The following is an 18,542-nucleotide window of genomic DNA, read 5'->3' as shown; positions in this document are numbered from 1 at the left end:
ATTTTTTGAAATTTCTAATCCCTTCAAGTTTAAAAGAGCAAAAACTGATCTGTATTGCTCTTTGGACAACTCATCTCCTTAATTGAAACTTTCCCCCAAAGACTCACCTCAGCATGGGTCTTATTGGGAATATAGATTTTACTTGCTACCATCTGCCTTTCCACGGAGTGGCATCCTCTCTGCCAATTTTCCTCATGATCAAATTCTTGCACGATTCGACCCTATGGGACCACGCAACGGAGTGAAGATGGCTTCACTGGCGTCATGTGCCAGAAGGCACACCGTGGAGCTTCTTCTTACCCAACTGCTACGTTGAAGGAAAAAAAAAAGCTTTGTAGAAAAGATAACTGGATATATATTTCTCTTGAGACTTTGGTCAAGTTCATTGTCTCTGCCAGTTCAGGTCGCTCATAGCAAGTATTGATAATTATAATGGCCACCCTGCTAGGTCTCTGCTTGATTGGCTCCAGGTGCCAACCAGCTTAGGCTGATATTTTGTCCCCAACTGTGCCTGTTAGGCTATATATCCTTGGTCAAAGAAAAGTATTACATATGACTATTAAAGTTTTTGACTGGAACTAATTGCTCCCTATTAATCCAGGTTATGGCATCCATCAGTTTCCAAAGTGAAATATTTATGCCATCTGACATAAATGATTTATAGGTAGATGAGAAAGTCTGCCCGGTGGGTGGGCATGATTCAGGTTAACCCCCCTATAACCAAGTTCATTACTGCTTGAGATGAGCAACCAAGGGCTCTCAAAATCATGGAGGTAAAAACCTCCATGTCAAAACAGATAACGAAACTGAGAGTTTATTAGGGTGTTAGCTTTATGTCAAATGTGGCCAGCTGAGAAAATGGTATCAAAACTCTCTTAATTGACTGGTATAATGTGTGGAGCACCCTTGGCTAGAGAAAGAATCTCCTGTCTGTATTAAAAGTGGTGTTAGTAATAATAATAATAATATTTTGGTTTCAAGGATGATGCACACAGAGTCAGGGACTCTTTTATTTGATGGGGGAGAGTTAATGAAAGAACTTTCTTTCTTTCTTCTTCTGTAAACAGATATGATCTGGGGATTTGAAGAGGACCATATGGAAGATAATGCTCACCGGGATTTCTGGGAACAAATGCTGGAAGATGAGAAGAAGGAATAATTTAGACTTTGGTGAGGAAAAGCAAAGTCAGCACAATTGGGTATGATGGACTCCCTGGATCATTTTGAAGACGTTTGAATCTATAAAGCTAACTTCTGGGAACATGAAAGAAAAAACCACCATCTTGAATAATTCTTTGTTCGTTGTCTAGACAACCGACTTTTGTTGCAGTGCAAACAGTATGCATTAAACCTCCCTTGAACTTTATTTCACACACTTCAATGCCAGAGAATTTACCAGGCATGCTTCCCAGAAGACCTTTCGTTCCTATTTTTTGCCCCTTTCACCAAGGCATGTAATTACAGTGACACAAAATTGCTCAAAATTTTTGTTCACTTAAGTTGTAATGTTGTAGACTTTATTTCATGGTCAAATTTTTATTGCCCTTACCAATCCCCTACTGGTGAGTAGGGGGGTTAGGATAAAGAAAAAAATTGAAGCAGGGACGTTAAGTAGATTCATCGGTCAGAGCAGTATAGAACCGTATTAAATTTGTCTATATTCTTAAGAAACAACCTACCTTGCCAGATGTTGTAGATTATGGTGTCTTCCTATCAGCATTCTGCTGATCGAGCGATTTAATATTACCTGTCACGGTTTATTTATTACCTTTAAAAAATTTGGAGTCCCCTTAGTCTTATCTACAACTAGGATCTCGTCCTTTGGCAGTGTTTAATCGACTCGCATCAAAAATGAAGGATTGTGTAAAAGTGAAAAGATACAGATCTGTAGCCTATTAGAAAGAGACCTTGATTGATGTTTTTTCCCTTCCTTCTGCTGATGGGAAGATGAAACACTCACTATAAAACAAAATTTTTACTGATTTACCAGACTGTCGTCTTACATCTGAACATCTTACATCTGATAACTGTTAAATTAGTGTACATGTGCACGTATTGCTAGCATCTCTTAGCACTGCCCTACCTGGCAATTGGTTTATAGTAAAAAATAAATTCTATTGTCCTCGATGTCAGATATATCACGATGGAAGACTAATTTTCCAGACATGCAGTCGTCCTCTGTTGTAAATTTGTAATTGCATCTTTTCCACCAATTGTGGATGATGAATGCTTAATATGCTTTGTGATATTTAAGCCTTTTTGGCCGAAGGTCTAAGAAGAGATATTTATATCAAACCTTATACGGAACTATGCTAAATATGGCTTCGTGATATTTAAGCTTTTTTGGGCTGAAGGTCTGAAGGAGATATTTATATCAAACCTATTAGGGCACTATGAAAATGCAAAAGATTTTATTCATTAATACATTTCAACGACTGACAATTTTTCATCCCACTATGAAAGTTGAAAGTACTGTCGATGTAATTAATTAGCTCAACACCTTTTTTTCCCCATTCTTTTCTTCATTTTTTTTTTAACTTAACCATTCCTCATTCTCCTTCAATTAAAACCGAGGGACTTGTTACCTTCAACAAATAGGTTTTTATCGGTTTAGCATAAACAAACCCCCCCCCCACCCCACCCTACTCTATTTACCTAGTGGGGCTCTTTGGCATTTAAGAGGAATTGGTAAGAGTAGAACACATTGCAGCTGTTTTGCCTATTTGCCACAGGTTTCAAAGTCCAATTTTTGTACCAGGAAGAAATTGTACTGGTAATACCAAGAAAACATAATTTGAAAATGTCGCTTTTGGCCAGCTGTCGATGGATACTGTTTAAATACATCGGGGGTATTCAGTGTAACATTGCCAGAAATACCAACCTCTGCAGCAACTTTTGTGGAAAAATTGTTGATTAATTTTTCATTCTTTCAGGCTTATGGAAAATAGTCAGCCAGTTTCCTTTCCCATATATGTGTTGGAAATACATTTGCTTGATAAACAGAAATTCAACTTTGGCAGCTTCTCCAAATTTAGGCACAAAACTTTTCTCTTTTGGTTTTACTTGAATAACTTGATTGATCAGCCTGTTTGAAGGAATTTTTTGTTCACGCCTAGTTTTATTCAAAAATCTGTGAGATAGTAAACGTTGATTCTGGTATATCAATAACTTTGTTGGTTTGTTTGGGCATAACTCTCTCTTTTAAATAGACAGGTGTGCCCGTGCAAACAAGTTCTGGGGCAAAATTCATTTGTGCAGGGACGTACCTCGTTAAAGGGTACTATGATTTTATTCTTTTGAAGTGAAAGTAGGGCAAGTTTAATATAAATCTGACAATACCAGTAGCTTCTAGTGAGCTTGTATATAAAATTGACCACTTTACATCCATACTTCATTTACTAATGGAATACTGTATGTGGTGATAGTATAAATTGAGTACAAGTATGGGTACCATCATTAGACATAGCAAATTTGTACTAATGAATGTATGTATGTATTTTAGATCCTCCTGCAAGCAGGAACTCGCGAAGAAGCCTCATTGGCTTATCAAAGCCACAAGCTAACTGAAGTCAGTCTCTTAGATTCATATTTAACGTCCATGATTATGAATTGTCAATTGTCAACAACTCTGTAACTGAACAACATACATTAATACTTGGAGTGACTCGAACTGGGGACCTTATGATTGGAAGGCACTGGCGCCGACTAATCATTGGGTGTGTTCCAGTATATACTTTTTTGCACTGTGACTGTGTGATGACCGTCAAATGTTTATCACAAGTCTCCTTAGAAAGAGAACAGATTCTACACATGAAGAAGTAATTATCCTCTTTGAAATGTCCTTACCCCACCCCCTCACTCTGTCTTCTTTCCCTAGCATTATTCTATCATCTTAGTATCTGAATCCCAAGGCTATGAAATAGCTCCATCTATCCATAGTCTTTTCAAGTCGGCTGTCGAACAAGATTTGGTCATCTCAGATCATGAGACAACCAATAGAAAGGCAGCCCCAGGGATTTCAGACTAATAACTTCATTGTGGTTTTCCCCACAGTGGTTGCTCCAGTTCTAAATAAATAATTCACAGTAGTATTGAATAAAGTAATTAATATTCATATTATGTTGTACATGCAAGGACATTATACAGCTGGAATGCAAAGTTTTGTTCTCGGAGGATGTTCTGATGTCAAAGGTTCTTGTAAAAGTCTTTAATTTAATATTCCAACAGTCCCATTAGTCCTATAAAGTTAGACTTTCCTTAAGTTGAATTGAATATGATTTAATGTATTTATATCTCACAAATATTCATCTTTCATTCCTGCAATGAAAGAAAATGAATGAAAAGAATTATTGGACTGTTATTGTAAATATGGCAGTCTGTTTTGCTACGACTTCAATTTTACCCCATTAGTCATTTTATCCTCTCAGATTTGCGACAAAATAAAGTTTTTGTCGCTCCACAAATTCATAATTGGGAGAAAGCACAAAGTACATTCTGTGTCGAGAGAGAACGGTTGCGCTCGAAAGAAAGAATTCCATCAACCAACTCTTGTTTTAATGTGAACCTAAAGTACACACACATGTGTGATCTAATCTGTCTCTATCAGGACACAGACGATGTTGTCAGGAAACAATTAGTCGTCTAAGAATATTAATTGTCATTTATCGCTGCTCCAGAGATCGTTATCGATGCAATGTTTTGACGATACGTCGTAAACCAAAGCAACCGAAATAGCTCGACATGAAGAATCAACAACAAATTATTTGAGATAGGGGACTAAGGGGAGATGTGACAACTGCTTAATACTTACAAGCAAAGACAGTCAAAGAAATAAATGCATGCATGCACAGGTAACTCTGCACCTCACAGGAAAAATGTTTATAGTTATGATTGCACTGTTACTACGGTTACACAGTAGCTTTATCTGTCTAATGTTTGCATTATTTAACACTGTGACTGTACACGGAGGTATACCCACTGTCGGTTTCTCATTTCAGCACCCCTACCAGCGGCAGGTGTTAGATAGCCCTGTTTCACTTCATATTTTCACAGCTGGTCGGTGAGGATCCCAAGGGTTTGGAGGAGATACTCATACCTTAGTTTTAGTCTTGTGCTCTCATGCTGTACGTAAATTGCGTACTATTTAGGGGTATGTAGAACCAAGTTGAGAACATAGCTGCACATTTTTATTGACAGAGTACTGCCTTTGATCTTTGTCAAACCTTTCTTTTGGGGGGGGGGGCTGTGTCTCTTCTCAGATTTCCAGACACATTTTAAAGCTGCAGTCATTACTAAAATTTGTTACAATCTGGTGATAATGTAGACAAACGGTAAAATGTAAAGATCAGACGTCTACGAATGGAATCTATATATTGGGCTTCAATAAATGACATACTTAGTAATGATAGAAATTGGCGTAAACTTGAGATATTTTAAAAATGCTACAAATGGCAGTCAGCTTTGGCTTTCTGAGGATTTTTATCCTAATTTTGCAAATCTTTGAGTCATTTTTCATTCACAACAAATTTTTCATTTCATGACCAGGTAGCAATTGATCAAGTTTCAACGATCCCCAGATATTTTAAAGATTTCCTTTTTTTTAGACTACCTTGTAGCCTTTTTTTTTTGGGGGGGGGGGATATTTAATCGGTAAGGATAATGTACCAACAAATCACACCAGTTACAGTCAGAAAAAGCGTTCACATTTCAGCTGTAAAGTGACCTCAGTGACAACTCTTCCAAATAAATCTTCCTACTTATTGCCGGACTGCAAGTTCTGTAATAAATATTAGTAATCAACCACAGCAAGCAAGTCGCTTTAAGCCCCATTAAATCATCCCATCAGCTGGGCTCCAAACATCAATGGTATATGTTTCATGTTCGTGGTTTCATGTTGCAGGTTGTTATGTCTCCTCTCGGAAAGTTGTTAGTAAAGATCAAAGGGAAATCAAGGCATAACGAGACATAACAAGGTACAGCATAGTTAAAATAATTATTTTTACATTCTTCATATTGAAGTTTCCACATGTTAAACACAGAGTTGCAACTCTGGGATGTGTTGAAATGGTAGTACATGAGTATAATAGCAAGTCATTCTAAAAGTTAAAATATGCTAAAACTGTTCAGGGGTCAGCAGGTCAGGTCAGGGGTCAGCATCACAAACAAGCTTTCTCTCTCTGTGTTTTAAAATATCAGCCTGTTGTTTTTTTTTCAGCATTGAATAGCCTCTGTTGTTTTTTTTTTTCAGCATTGAATAGTCTACATGTATTCAATGGATAATACAATGTGTATCATCTACTGCATGAAATAGTGACTAAGGTCAATTGCTACATATTTAATATCCACATATCTCTTTTGGAACAGTGTTAGTGTCGACAACACCGTCTGAAACCCTGGTCTTTTCTTGTTTACTGGTTCTAAACTTAATAAATTAAATGGGAAAGCTTATTTATTTGTTAATATTTAATGGAACCCACTGACTGAATCACAGCTTCATCAAGCCATAATACACTTCTAGGTTTACATAAGGTTTTGTGTATGTACGTGTTTCAATGTGGTTGTAAATATACCTCAACTCACATAAAAAATTTGCATATTTAAAAAAAAAAAAACTTTCAATGAAGAGGTATCAGAGAAAAGCCTAATGGTCAGGTTGTGGCCTAATTATATGCCATCATCTCCGTATTTGCTCTAAATCCTTAACCTGCTTAAATAGCTCACTAAATTACTCATTGAAATGTTCCAAATCATCAGTGTTTTGTCCCAAAATTATTGATGCTGAAGCCAAAAGTCACTAAATACAATTGTTATCAAATATATTTTGTTGATATAAGTCTATGAGAGGTATAATCATTTTAACATATTTTGATGACCATTTTCTGTCCAAGTTCTAGCATATTTGTGACAATTGATACTGGTTGACTTGTTTGAAAATTTCCAACGGCATCCAAAGAAACCGTCTGATACTTTAAATGCTACCTCAGTGTATGCTACATGTGTGCATGTATATGTGTGTTATGTGTGCGTGTTTATATGTGTGTGTGTATTTACCAATTGGTAACCAAAGGTTACTTTAAGTTTAATTCAGTGACTGTAGCATAACATCATAACATTCTGTACCTCAATAACAACACTGGAGGACCAGCTGTATAACCTTTACTTTCGTACATTTTTCATATACGTAATGAAACCTATACTTCTGACTGTATATCTATATATATGGAAGTTTGGATGCTTTTGGTTTGCATAATACATGAGGAGTTATGTTCCCAATCAAAAAAGAGTAATCAACTTGAAAATGTTGGTGCTTGGTATTAAATTCTTTCATATTTTATGCAAATTTCTTTTCTTTGATAAGTATTTGTATCTCCTATGCACAGCGTTGCTTTACAAGGTTTTTTTTTAATTTGGAAGATTTAAAACCAAACTCAAAAAAATTCAGAAAATAATATTCTTGTCAATTTTCAGTAATCATCATCTTAAAAGTGTCATTTTGAAAAGGTGATTGACGAGATTCATAAATTAATTTTGAGAAAAACTTTTGTTTCTCTTTGTCTCAACTCCTTACCCACCTGTATTAGTTAATTAATTTTGTTATATTCTTGGTGAGTTGTTTATAATTCAGTATTTTTTGTGTATCATATCATCAGAGCTTCAAAATGTCGAAAGCGGAAAAAAAACAGAGATTTTGTAAGTTATTGCTTTTGGAAAGTTAATGCTGAAAGTTATGTACTTTCTACTGTTATTTGCATATTCAAGACATATTTCACCCAGTTGGGACAAACAGCTGGTATACTGTACATTCATGTCCTGCTTCAGAGCACTCATACTGACAGTACGTGCAGTATGAATATCCAGTTTCTATCAGATAAAAGTTAGGAACTGTCCATACTGTCAGTACGAGTGCTTTGAATCATAATATGAGAGGACAGAATAGAGTGGTATTAACATTGGAAAAATTAAGCTATAAAGGTATTTCAATGCGTGAATTACTGCCACCTTTAACTGAGGCAGTCATATTATGATCGTCCCAGTACAATACTGTTTATACTTAGAGGTCAGAGGTATGGATGTGGCATTGTTTGAATGTTTATAAACTGAAGAACAATGGAGGTAAATTGTGGTAATTGTTTTGACTTTTAAGGTAATCAACTCTGTGGAGACCAATAACACTTTGTGTAATGTATAATGATCTATGAAGCAGAAATATGAACTGATAAAGAAATTTTATTTTGAAACAGGGTTAAAATGACAAGACTTTTGGAGAATGCCAATTAGTGAATCCGGTGTTGCACCAACTTATCCAGCCCCTCTCCTCACCCCCCTCCCCTCCCCCTCTTCTAACTTGGTGATGATCCTAATAGGGTGCTAGTTGTAAACCAAACAGTAGCTGGTATACCATGTAACCAAGGATCACACATGGGATTAAATCAAGGATCACACATGGGATTAAAAGATTACGACAATACTTATGCCTATTTTTGAATCTTAATCTCTCTTAGTATTAAACCAACTGAGGTTAGAAATTACTAGATGGCAAACTTGTTTCTCAAAGTTGTTGATTTATTAATTATTACATTATGGGTCATAATGTGAATTTCTTTTTTTGTGTATCAAATGTTAATGATTAAAAATATGGAGGAGAGGGCGGCAGGGGGGGGGGGGGGGTAAGGAGGGGATTTTTCCATCAAATGTAAATAAGCCTATATTTGTGTAAGTTTCAGATTGGTTGTTGAGTTCCAATTATTAAAGCTGTATGTATAATATAGTCTTGTCAGCACCCTGGTGTCTCCTAGTAGTGTCTGACAATGATAGTCGTCAGTCGTGTAAATGGTATAACATGAATGTTAATGAGTTCTTTTGTATGTATTCATTGTCATTATTTAGACATTGTGGTGTTCTGGTAGTCAACTATGCAGTTTACATTCATTTATTGTGCCAGAAACTATACAAAAACAAAAAACAATATAAACGGCTTAGCCAAAAAGTGCCAAGGTATTCACCATATCATTTTGAGAAATGTATGTAATTGTAAGAATGGTATTAAAGTAATGCAATTTAATGTTTTGGTATTTTCCCAATTTTTTTTTCTTTTAAGTTTTCATTCCTAATTTGTTTTCAATACTAAAACACTGAAATTTAAGGCTGTCATTCTCGATATACCAATTGTGATAATCTCATGTTTACTGTTACATGCAAACATAGATATCAGAATTTACTCTAGCAATTAATTAAAGGTGGGGGTGTGTGGTTGATATCCGTTTGAAGAAGAAAAAAAATGTATTGACATTTTATTTCCTTAATATCAGTTTTGTGATTATGGTAGACTTTTCGGTTTTGGTTTATCATTATGTTATTAAAAAGTCACTTTTTTCACATTTCATTTTTCATATTTTCCTATTGTGCCTGTATACTTTTGATATTTACTTGAAGCTGACAAGTAAGGGCCTGTGTTTGAGTGTTACCTCCATAAGCTTATAAACAAAACACACTTCAGATTGTTTTTCCTTGAAAGGAAACTAGTCTCCTTTGTAAAAAAATTAAGAATCACATTTAGTCTGAATTGGCGACTGTATCTTGCTGTAACACCTCTCTCACTGGTAAGGTTAAGTCAAATGTTAGCCTTCAAAAAAATATTTTCCCCTCATAAAAAGGCCTATGAATGGTTCATAACAAATAGATTAAATTGGTTTTAAAAATTGTCTAAATTGAAACACTTCAGATTAGATTTTTTAACCAGTTAGATTTTAGAGTGATCTAACCGAAGCATTTGCAAAATGCCGGTGAAAAAAAGAAAAAAGGGTAAAAAAAGGGTTAAATGGTGCGTAGATAATTTTAGATTCTCCGTTACCCTCAGCTGCATTTAGAAATTTGTCTGCCTGCCCTCAGGGTTGAAATAATTATCATTTTTCACTCGTTTACTACAGGTCAGTTATACCCCGGAGGGTTTGTGGTGTTCAATGACGTCAAAGACATAAACACGTATTGATCTTGTAAAAAAAAAAAAAAAAATCTAAGATTTGAGGAAAAATGGAATAGGGAGTTTGGGACGAAGTCCCTGAATAAAACTATACAGCTGCATTTTCAGTGTGTTGATGATACGATTATGGCTGGTGTCTCAGTGTTCTTTGAGAGCTAAAACCTCATCTTCTCACGTAGGTAAAGGAGATTTAGTTATCAATTATTTCTTTTCTCTTTAATCTCTGATGAAGAAAATGTCAAATTAAAATGTCTCCTCATCAGTAGATATGAATGTCTGAGACAGTGTCCCCTGATTTGAAATTTCGTTGCAAGACTACAAAGGACATGTTATCATACCCTCCCCTCACCTGCCCCACCCCTTCCTTCCATCCCTTTCCACCCTGTCCTGTTCTGAAGAATGAAATGCTAGTCAGTTCATGTCATAGCTTCCCAAAGGAAGGTGAAAAGAGAAAACAAAGCCAAGAACACTTTTCATGTTTGGGATTTGTCTCATGAAATGTTCAAACTTTCTTTGGAACTAAAAGTTTTGTGTTTGTTTTCTTTTTCTCTCCTTCTTTCTTCTAAGGTTTTTATTTAACAACTTTAGATCAGAATTGATTAGTTTGAGAGTCTTTGAGGGACGACACTTTCGTTCTAAGTGTAACTATTATTGTTATCCTTCATTATTATTATTATTACTATTGTGACATTCTCACAGCTTTATTATTAAACTCATTAACGTCATACCAAATGTCTAAACTGACAAAATTGATGACAAATTTGGAGAAACAAAAAATACTCAAGATAATTTACAATAAGATAAAAGAATAATAAACATTCAATGGCGGCTCCTGTCAGAAAAAATAAATGAACAAAATGTTAACCAAGTCGCTCCTCAATTTAAATCAACCTTTAATGAAAACGTCGTTTATCAACTCATCAAGTATAAGCCAAAAGAAAAGAAAAAATACCTTTGTTTCTTAATGGATTTGATGAATGGCAGATACTACCTGATTAAAGGCTCCTAATTTAAAAAAGTTTTGAACATCTGTCCAAGTTCAATGACATTCCATTCTAGCATAAACTTAAAACGGTTTGATTTTGTTGGGAAAAAAAGACAAAACTAAGAAAAAACAGAAATAAGATTGTACAAACGGGACAGGCTGACAGGTAATATCCGTTATGTAAATACTAATATATGGTAGCTATTTGTATTATTATTTATTTTTTTATTTTTTTTGTAATAAGCCTTCAACTTATTCTCTGCAGGGTGTTTTTCTGTTTCTTTCCATACGTATTTGTTTTTATTACAGTTCGTAGTAGACATTCAACTACGTATTGAGATATTGTCATACTCGACGTGGCAATGCTCATGTTTTGAAGTTTCTTCTGCATACCAAATCTCTTGGCCATTGCTGTAGCTACAGTACCTATTACTGTACAGTAGATATGGTGGTATCTATAGTATTCCATTATCACAGTAGAAGGATACCGACAGAAAAGAAGGATTTCACAAGTTTGACTTGATAATTTCCACATTGCGAACTGATACGATAATTTTTGCAGTCATGTTGTACACTCTCCATAGCAGCAATTTCATGGTCTGTGTTTGCTCATGTAAAGTGGCATTCCACATGAAACCAAATCCAGCATATTTTGCGGAATTTGAAGCAGGTTGATTCAAAGTCTTGTGTTCATAGATGTGACCTTGTGCCCTTCAAATGTCATCAGTATTGGCTCCAAATTAAAAAAACAAAAATCCAAAATGTAACTAGCAGTTTCCAAAAGTATACTTTCCTAGAGGCGTCGACGCCCCTCTCCGCCCCCCCCCCCCTCCAAAAAAAAAAATAATTGAGGATTATTAACATAGACAATTAATAGTCTCCATGAGGATACTAACCACTTCCAGAGAGAGGGTAAAATGCTTGTTGATATTCGAGTACACGGGTGACCATTGTCTGACTTCTAGCATATTTGGAGGCAATACTGATGAGCTTTTAATATAAATTGTTGAATCCCAGAAATCTTGTTTTTTACTGTATCGTAGGTTAGGTTTTATATACATGGATCCGTTTCGTTAATTTAGTAAGGTGAGTCGATCAATCGATTCATTTAAAGATGTCTGTATTGATTATAACCAATGGATATGTATATATGTATAGCTGATCCAAGGTAGAACAAAGTCTTGTGACAAGAGTATTGAGGTTTCTCCTGTCGCCAGTGTTGCAGCCTAGTTTTTGCTTCTTTTTTTTTTTCTTGGTTTTTGTACGGTAGCCAAATAAGAGTTTATTTGTATTTGATATGTGTTTCAAAGCATTTCCAACTTTCTTTGTATTCTTGAACATTCATTCATGTGTTTTGTGTAATATTTCTTTGTAAATATCAGATTTTTATGGAAAATAAACTAAAGCATACTCGTAAATAATAAAATAAAATTGTCTGATTAAAGTTTTTTTGCTTTCAGCTTCTCAGTCTATGGTTGTCTTCCTAAACTTGACAATGACCATTTGCAAGGTATAGTCTGGACGCTTAAGAGGACGCGATGTACCTAAAACTAAAGTATCGTGTAAAACAGCGGTCCCATTAACTTTAAGGCCCAGGATCTGTCACTGGGACATGCCACCTCCCAGAGTCGATTCTCAGTTATCGTGAAAGCTAGCTTGGGCTATATATAGACTTAAATATTAAAGTATGACACAAACTTCTTTCAAATAATATATACGCCTTTGAGTTGGTCAGCAATATTCCAGCAATATTTAGCACAGACTTTAAAACTCATTTGGCAGATTCCAATAATGAGATGATGATGATATTTTCTCCCCTCAAAGATGATTGATAATAGCAGTAAAATGAGTGATGATTTATGATAATAATATGCTTCTTTTCAAGGCTTTTGAATCATAAGTGACCATATATGTTTGCTTTGTTATAGTATAAAAAAATCTTAGTTGGCAACGATGATGACGGTTAATTAACTTAATTATAATCCAGTGTTTTTAGATCAAACTTGAAAACTGCCTGCCTGTACCTGTGTCTTACTTCCGAAACAACATGAACTTGCCCTTTCATCCCGTTCGAGAACAGGTGAACAATGGCTGTCCCAACATCCTTTGTCCACACTCCTACAGACACGCTTTAAAAATAATAAACGCCATTTGCAAATGGTCGTCAATAAACGCCTGATACAGTTCTTTGTTTGGGGCACGCGATCATCGACGCGAGAGGCTCCGTTAAAGGGAACTATACTATTCATCGATAGTTCGATATATTCTAAAATGGCCACAAGAGTTTTAGAAAACTTAAACAACACATTTTGTTTTAACATTTTCATCCATTCTTTTGGGGGTTTATCCATTTGATTTTAAGACAAAAAAACACTCGTGTTTACAATAATGTCATAATGATATAAACTAAGTATAACAATCGTCATCAGGGGCGTGCACATTATTTCACAGGTTTGGGGATGGAGGAGGGGGCTGGCAAATTTTGCTATTTATTCCCGACCGATTTAGGCATGGGCTGAACCTTAATGGAAGGGGCAGAGGCGAATAAAGGCCTTTTTGGGGGTTCTTTTATATAAAGGAGAGGGTGGTCTTGAGGTCCTTCCGCAGAAAAAACATAAATAAGATTTAGGCATACGATATTTTAGGCTATAAATTAGGGCTATGATTTGCTCAAAACAAAATAAACGCAAGGTTGTGCTAATCAATACTCATTATTTTTTGTGTGTGGTTGACAAGTGAATGTGTGCACGTTGTAGGGGTTTAATTCTTTCACAGCTCAATGTTAGAAGTCCCCTGACTGAATCATTCCCCCCCCCTCCCTCCCGGACGCACGATGGAAGTCCTCCCACCCCACCCCTTCTCCAACCCCACCCTCCCCTCCGCCAATGGTCTTCATTGAATTTCTGTATAATCAAGCAAGCGATGTTGCTTTCATGCATCTTCACTTCATACACAGGTTCTTTAAGCATTTTAAGTTCCACACGCCTGTCTTCATCCAAGAGAGGCGCGGCAAGGCGTATATGAAAACACCAAACTTTTACCATCTACAATGGCCAACACGTGAACACCCATCAAATAAATTAACGTCAACACTTTGACACGAGTACCGTCAACATATCACAAAAATACCTTTGATTTTTGGTCAAAATAAAAAATCGAGTCTGTTCCTCACTAGCGATGAAGTTCCTCTATCAAGCATATACGATCCACTACTGACAAGACTTGCTTTTATCTTACGTATAATAAAGAAATAGAAAAAAAAGACAATTTCACTTTATTATTTGACGAAAACAGAATGCATGTAAATGAAGAGCTGTTTTGGGCAAAGAAGAAATCGAATGGGGTATTAATTTTAACTAACGTTCAATTTGTGAAATTATCTAGAAAGATGTGATATAAAATGATGATTAATTGCAATTTCCTGCATGTATAGTCAGATAGTGGGTGTAATATTCGTTCGTTCGTTCGGTATAAACCTTTAAGAAAATCCTTACCTAAATGCGTGTATCTATTCCTTTTGAGTTTATATCGTTTATTTTCTTTCTTGGGTTTCCACACATATATCATCCCAAGCTTCAAACCATTGTCTCATCTTATTAATTTTTAAATAAAACTAAATAATAAATATGTTTCAAGTGGTAATTAGACACGGAAAAATACGAACATTCTGAAATATTATACATGATAACGTGATGATTTACATAAAATTTTAGAAATAAAACATATATAATAGTGATATTGATGACGATGACGATGAAGGTGAAGATGAAAATAATTAATAACGTTGATATGATGAGTCTTGTTGGATTCAAATTGCAACCATTAATTACTGGCTAATTAATATTCATTAGAACAAAAAGAAAAATATTGGGAGAATCTATAATGTTTCATGAATAACAACCTTGTTATGCCGAATATATCTTGATGGATCATATTCGGTATACCAACTGGGAAGATTTATGATTATTCCAACTGCGCATGCTCAGCTTGCGCAAGATATCGCCTTTACCCGTCTGATATATACACAATCTGGGGTCCGCTGATTCATATGGGGTCCGTGAGAAATATCGGTGTGGCAAGGGGTTCCGCATGAGATCCGCAGTGAAAAAAATCCATCCGTAGATGCCGCACAGGTACGCCAATACTTATCTAACTTGTGTACCGTACTATCAAAACAGCAAAATCATTCAGAAAATGCCACTTCGCGATCGGGCAACGGAAACAGACGGAAAATATGATGACTTCAGCCCTAACCATAGTGGGGCTGTGTGTCATTGGTACCCCATGTGATACCCCATTGGTACCCCATATGATACCCCATATGTCTGGGACTCTCCTATATATTACCTCTATAGGAACCCGTGGATGGAGAGTTTGAAAACGTAGGGCCGATAGCATATACCGTCAGCATAAGGAATTTATTCGCTCGCATAATTCGAAATCAACCTATATAGAGGCCTATATCAGTAGGCTACTAAACTGTACAAAGTTGCATAAACGAAAATATACCTGTTCCATATGCCATTCGTTGACGATTAAACATATTTACGGTATACATGTGCCACTATACCTTTATCGTTTAGCTATGGAAACGTTAGTTAGGCCTAAGGTGATGTCAAACTGTTGAGATCTTTTCGTAAATAAAGTTAATATAGCAGTTTTATAAACAAAATGATGAATTGTTCAGTTAACAATTTACAACAATATGACAACTTCCTTAAATCTAATAAGTCAGGATTTCATCATTATGCTGCAAAATGACAAAATGATTATTTACAAAATGTCATCAATTCAACAAAATTATGATTTACGCTCTCATCAAAAAGTTATAATTTAAACAATTTTTGCAGCAAAATGATGAATTGCAGCACAAATTGCAGAGATAGATCTCAACATTTTGACGGCACCTATAAAGTAGATGGTTGAGTTTCAAGTTTAATGTCTCTTGCACAGAACTTAAAATATTTTGTATTTAAATGAATGTAATAACAGATGTTGAAAATGTTGAGACTAGCTTAAAAAGTTAAGCAATACATATATACCTCTACTTCACCAGTCATATCAGAGATGCCTCACCTAACCAACTTTGCATACAAGAATCAGGGCGGGCTAAAGTCATTATTGTATTGATCTATTGATGCTCAAATGTTTTAAAGAAGCAAAGGCGGTATCGTATAACCATCAACAGCTTGGTGCTGTACTTTAATAAGGAATTGACTGCCAAGTCTCCCTCCTCTGCCTATTCCCTCCCCTCCCCCTCCCCCTCCCCTAAAGGAACATGCTCAATTGACTTCCAAGTCTCCATATCCAATGCCAATCCCCTACCCTCCCCCTCCCCCTCCCCAAACGAAAATGCTCAATTGACTTCCAAGTCTCCATCCAATGCCAATCCCCTCCCCATCCCTCCCCTCCCCCCCCCAACGAAAATGCTCGGTTCCTTCTACATTGTAGATACCAGTAATCGATCACATATACGTCTATAACTGCAAACTCTGAACATGAGGTAATTCATCATCTGTTTATTATGAGTACACGCTGACGTCACTACATTAGTTAACCATCCTTTCAAATAGAGAAATAATAGTATAAAGTCAACATTTCTGAATCATTGAGTCACAGCAGACCGGGTGAATTAATGACTGATTTACCCATGCATGTCGCCGCTCATGATTAAATTTCTCTATGGCGATCACCAAGGGAGCTTATGATCTTCATTATGTTTATGCAAATTAATGTTTATTTATGTAATAATTTCACATTCATGGGGAGGAACAGTCAGAAGTATAACATTTTGGTGTCAATTATCCAAACGAAATCATTACACATATAGACTTCGTTTATTATTTATGGAAATATGTATGGACTTAATCTCTTGACGCTGAAGATAGCCAGGAAATCCGTGTAATCATGCATTGTATTATGATACATGTACGTAATAATAACACATTTTCAATGGGGGTGGGTGGAGGGGTGGGAGGAGGGGTGGGAGGAGGGGTGTGAAGAGGGGTGGGAGGAGGGGTGTGAAGAGGGGTGGGAGGAGGGGTGTGAAGAGGGGTGGGAGGAGGGGTGTGAAGAGGGGTGGGAGGAGGGGTGTGAAGAGGGGTGGGAGGAGGGGTGTGAAGAGGGGTGGGAGGAGGAGTGTGAAGAGGGGTGGGAGGAGGGGGACCGACCTGGCTCCCAACCTGGCTCCCAACGCCACTGACTATTAATGGTGTGAACAAGCCAAAATTACTTTTAAAAAACACATACATGTACACAATATAGTGATTACAGGAACTGAATGTTGAAAATAAAGTCACACGCGCAGCTTATGTCCATTTTGTCACCATCTGATAATAACATCCATTAAAATCACACCAGAAATTACAAAATTTCCAAAATATTTTGCTAAAGAAAAAAAATCAATTTGTGGGAGACAAAATTGTCTGAATTGGATTAAACGGTTAATAACTTGCTAAGTATTATTGTAGCCGTGCATATACGCATCTCATGGTCGTATGAATGAGAGTTATACCTTTATGTAATGAGTATTATACAATGCTAAATCGGAGTGACGACAAATTAAGAACCCCAACTCAAGTCACAGCTGCAATGTGTTAAAAAAATAAAACCTGCATATGTCATAGGGGCGTCCAACGGGAATGTCGCTGTCTGATCTAACCGTCTCAAGTGGTTGAGATTCCTTTGCGTGTACCTGGGAATTAGGTTACATATAGAAAGCATGGGAAGCATTCATAAACTTTAACAAGAGGCTAACGTTATATACGAAAGTAAAAAAAAATAGGCGTATATTACCAAATACCCTATATGATATTTATGTAACGGGAAGCGAAAGGTCGGTTCAGAGAGCTGTCCTCCATTGTTACATGCCACCCCCCCCCATTGTCATCCATTGTTACATGCCACCCCCCCCCCATTGTCATCCATTGTTACATGCCACCCCCTCCCCCATCCCTTCCCGCCCACATTCCCTTTCTTCTCTCCCAGAGAAAGTTAAGCTACATGTTAATACTGATTGTGAAAAGAAATACACTGATTCACCTCGGAGTGGCATATCTTGTTGTCATAGTAACATATTGACATCCTATACGACCTAGCTAGCGTTCATTAATGACCTTTCTTTTTCGATAGTTAGTGTTTGTATTGTTTCATGGAAGTTATCTTAAAGCTAATAAAGGCGAACTAAGAGAATGTTTGCATGAAAGCAGTTTTTTAATACAACTTTGGTACATTGTACGCTTGACTAAATAATAAGGTAAAAGTCAAAAGATTGGTAATGGTCCAAGTTGTGTGTTTCGTATGACTAATACTATTATGGAAATACGTGTTTTCATGGGCGACGAATTTGTCTTTCACCTGATCTGAGATCACAAAAGATAGAAGGACGTCTCTCTATTTTTTGTTCCTTTTCTTTTATTTGGTCACTGAGATACGATCTTACTTTGAGTAAGATTTACTCAACGCTTGGTATACAATAACCGACCAAGCTCAATAAAGCTTGGTACAGTTATACTGATCAAGCACAATAAAGTTGCGATAGACCAGGGATTTGTTCCATAACAACTCCCTATATATATA

General features: G+C 36.3%; 1 protein-coding gene across 1 annotated transcript in view; it reads left to right on the top strand.

Annotated features, from left to right (window-relative positions):
* Positions 1–11,794, top strand: part of LOC139965216 (kelch-like protein 11) — a 39,928-nt gene extending 28,134 nt beyond the window's left edge. Inside the window, exon 2 of the mRNA XM_071967376.1 lies at positions 1,068–11,794. The gene's annotated coding sequence lies outside the window, so the exon portion shown is untranslated. The remainder of the gene's footprint in view (positions 1–1,067) is intronic.
* The last annotated feature ends 6,748 nt before the right edge of the window (positions 11,795–18,542 follow it).

Source organism: Apostichopus japonicus, chromosome 3 (assembly GCF_037975245.1).
Source record: "Apostichopus japonicus isolate 1M-3 chromosome 3, ASM3797524v1, whole genome shotgun sequence".
In the NCBI taxonomy this organism is placed as follows: domain Eukaryota; kingdom Metazoa; phylum Echinodermata; class Holothuroidea; order Aspidochirotida; family Stichopodidae; genus Apostichopus; species Apostichopus japonicus.
Note: the sequence above shows the minus strand (reverse complement) of the source record. Positions and strands in the feature narration are given on the sequence as shown.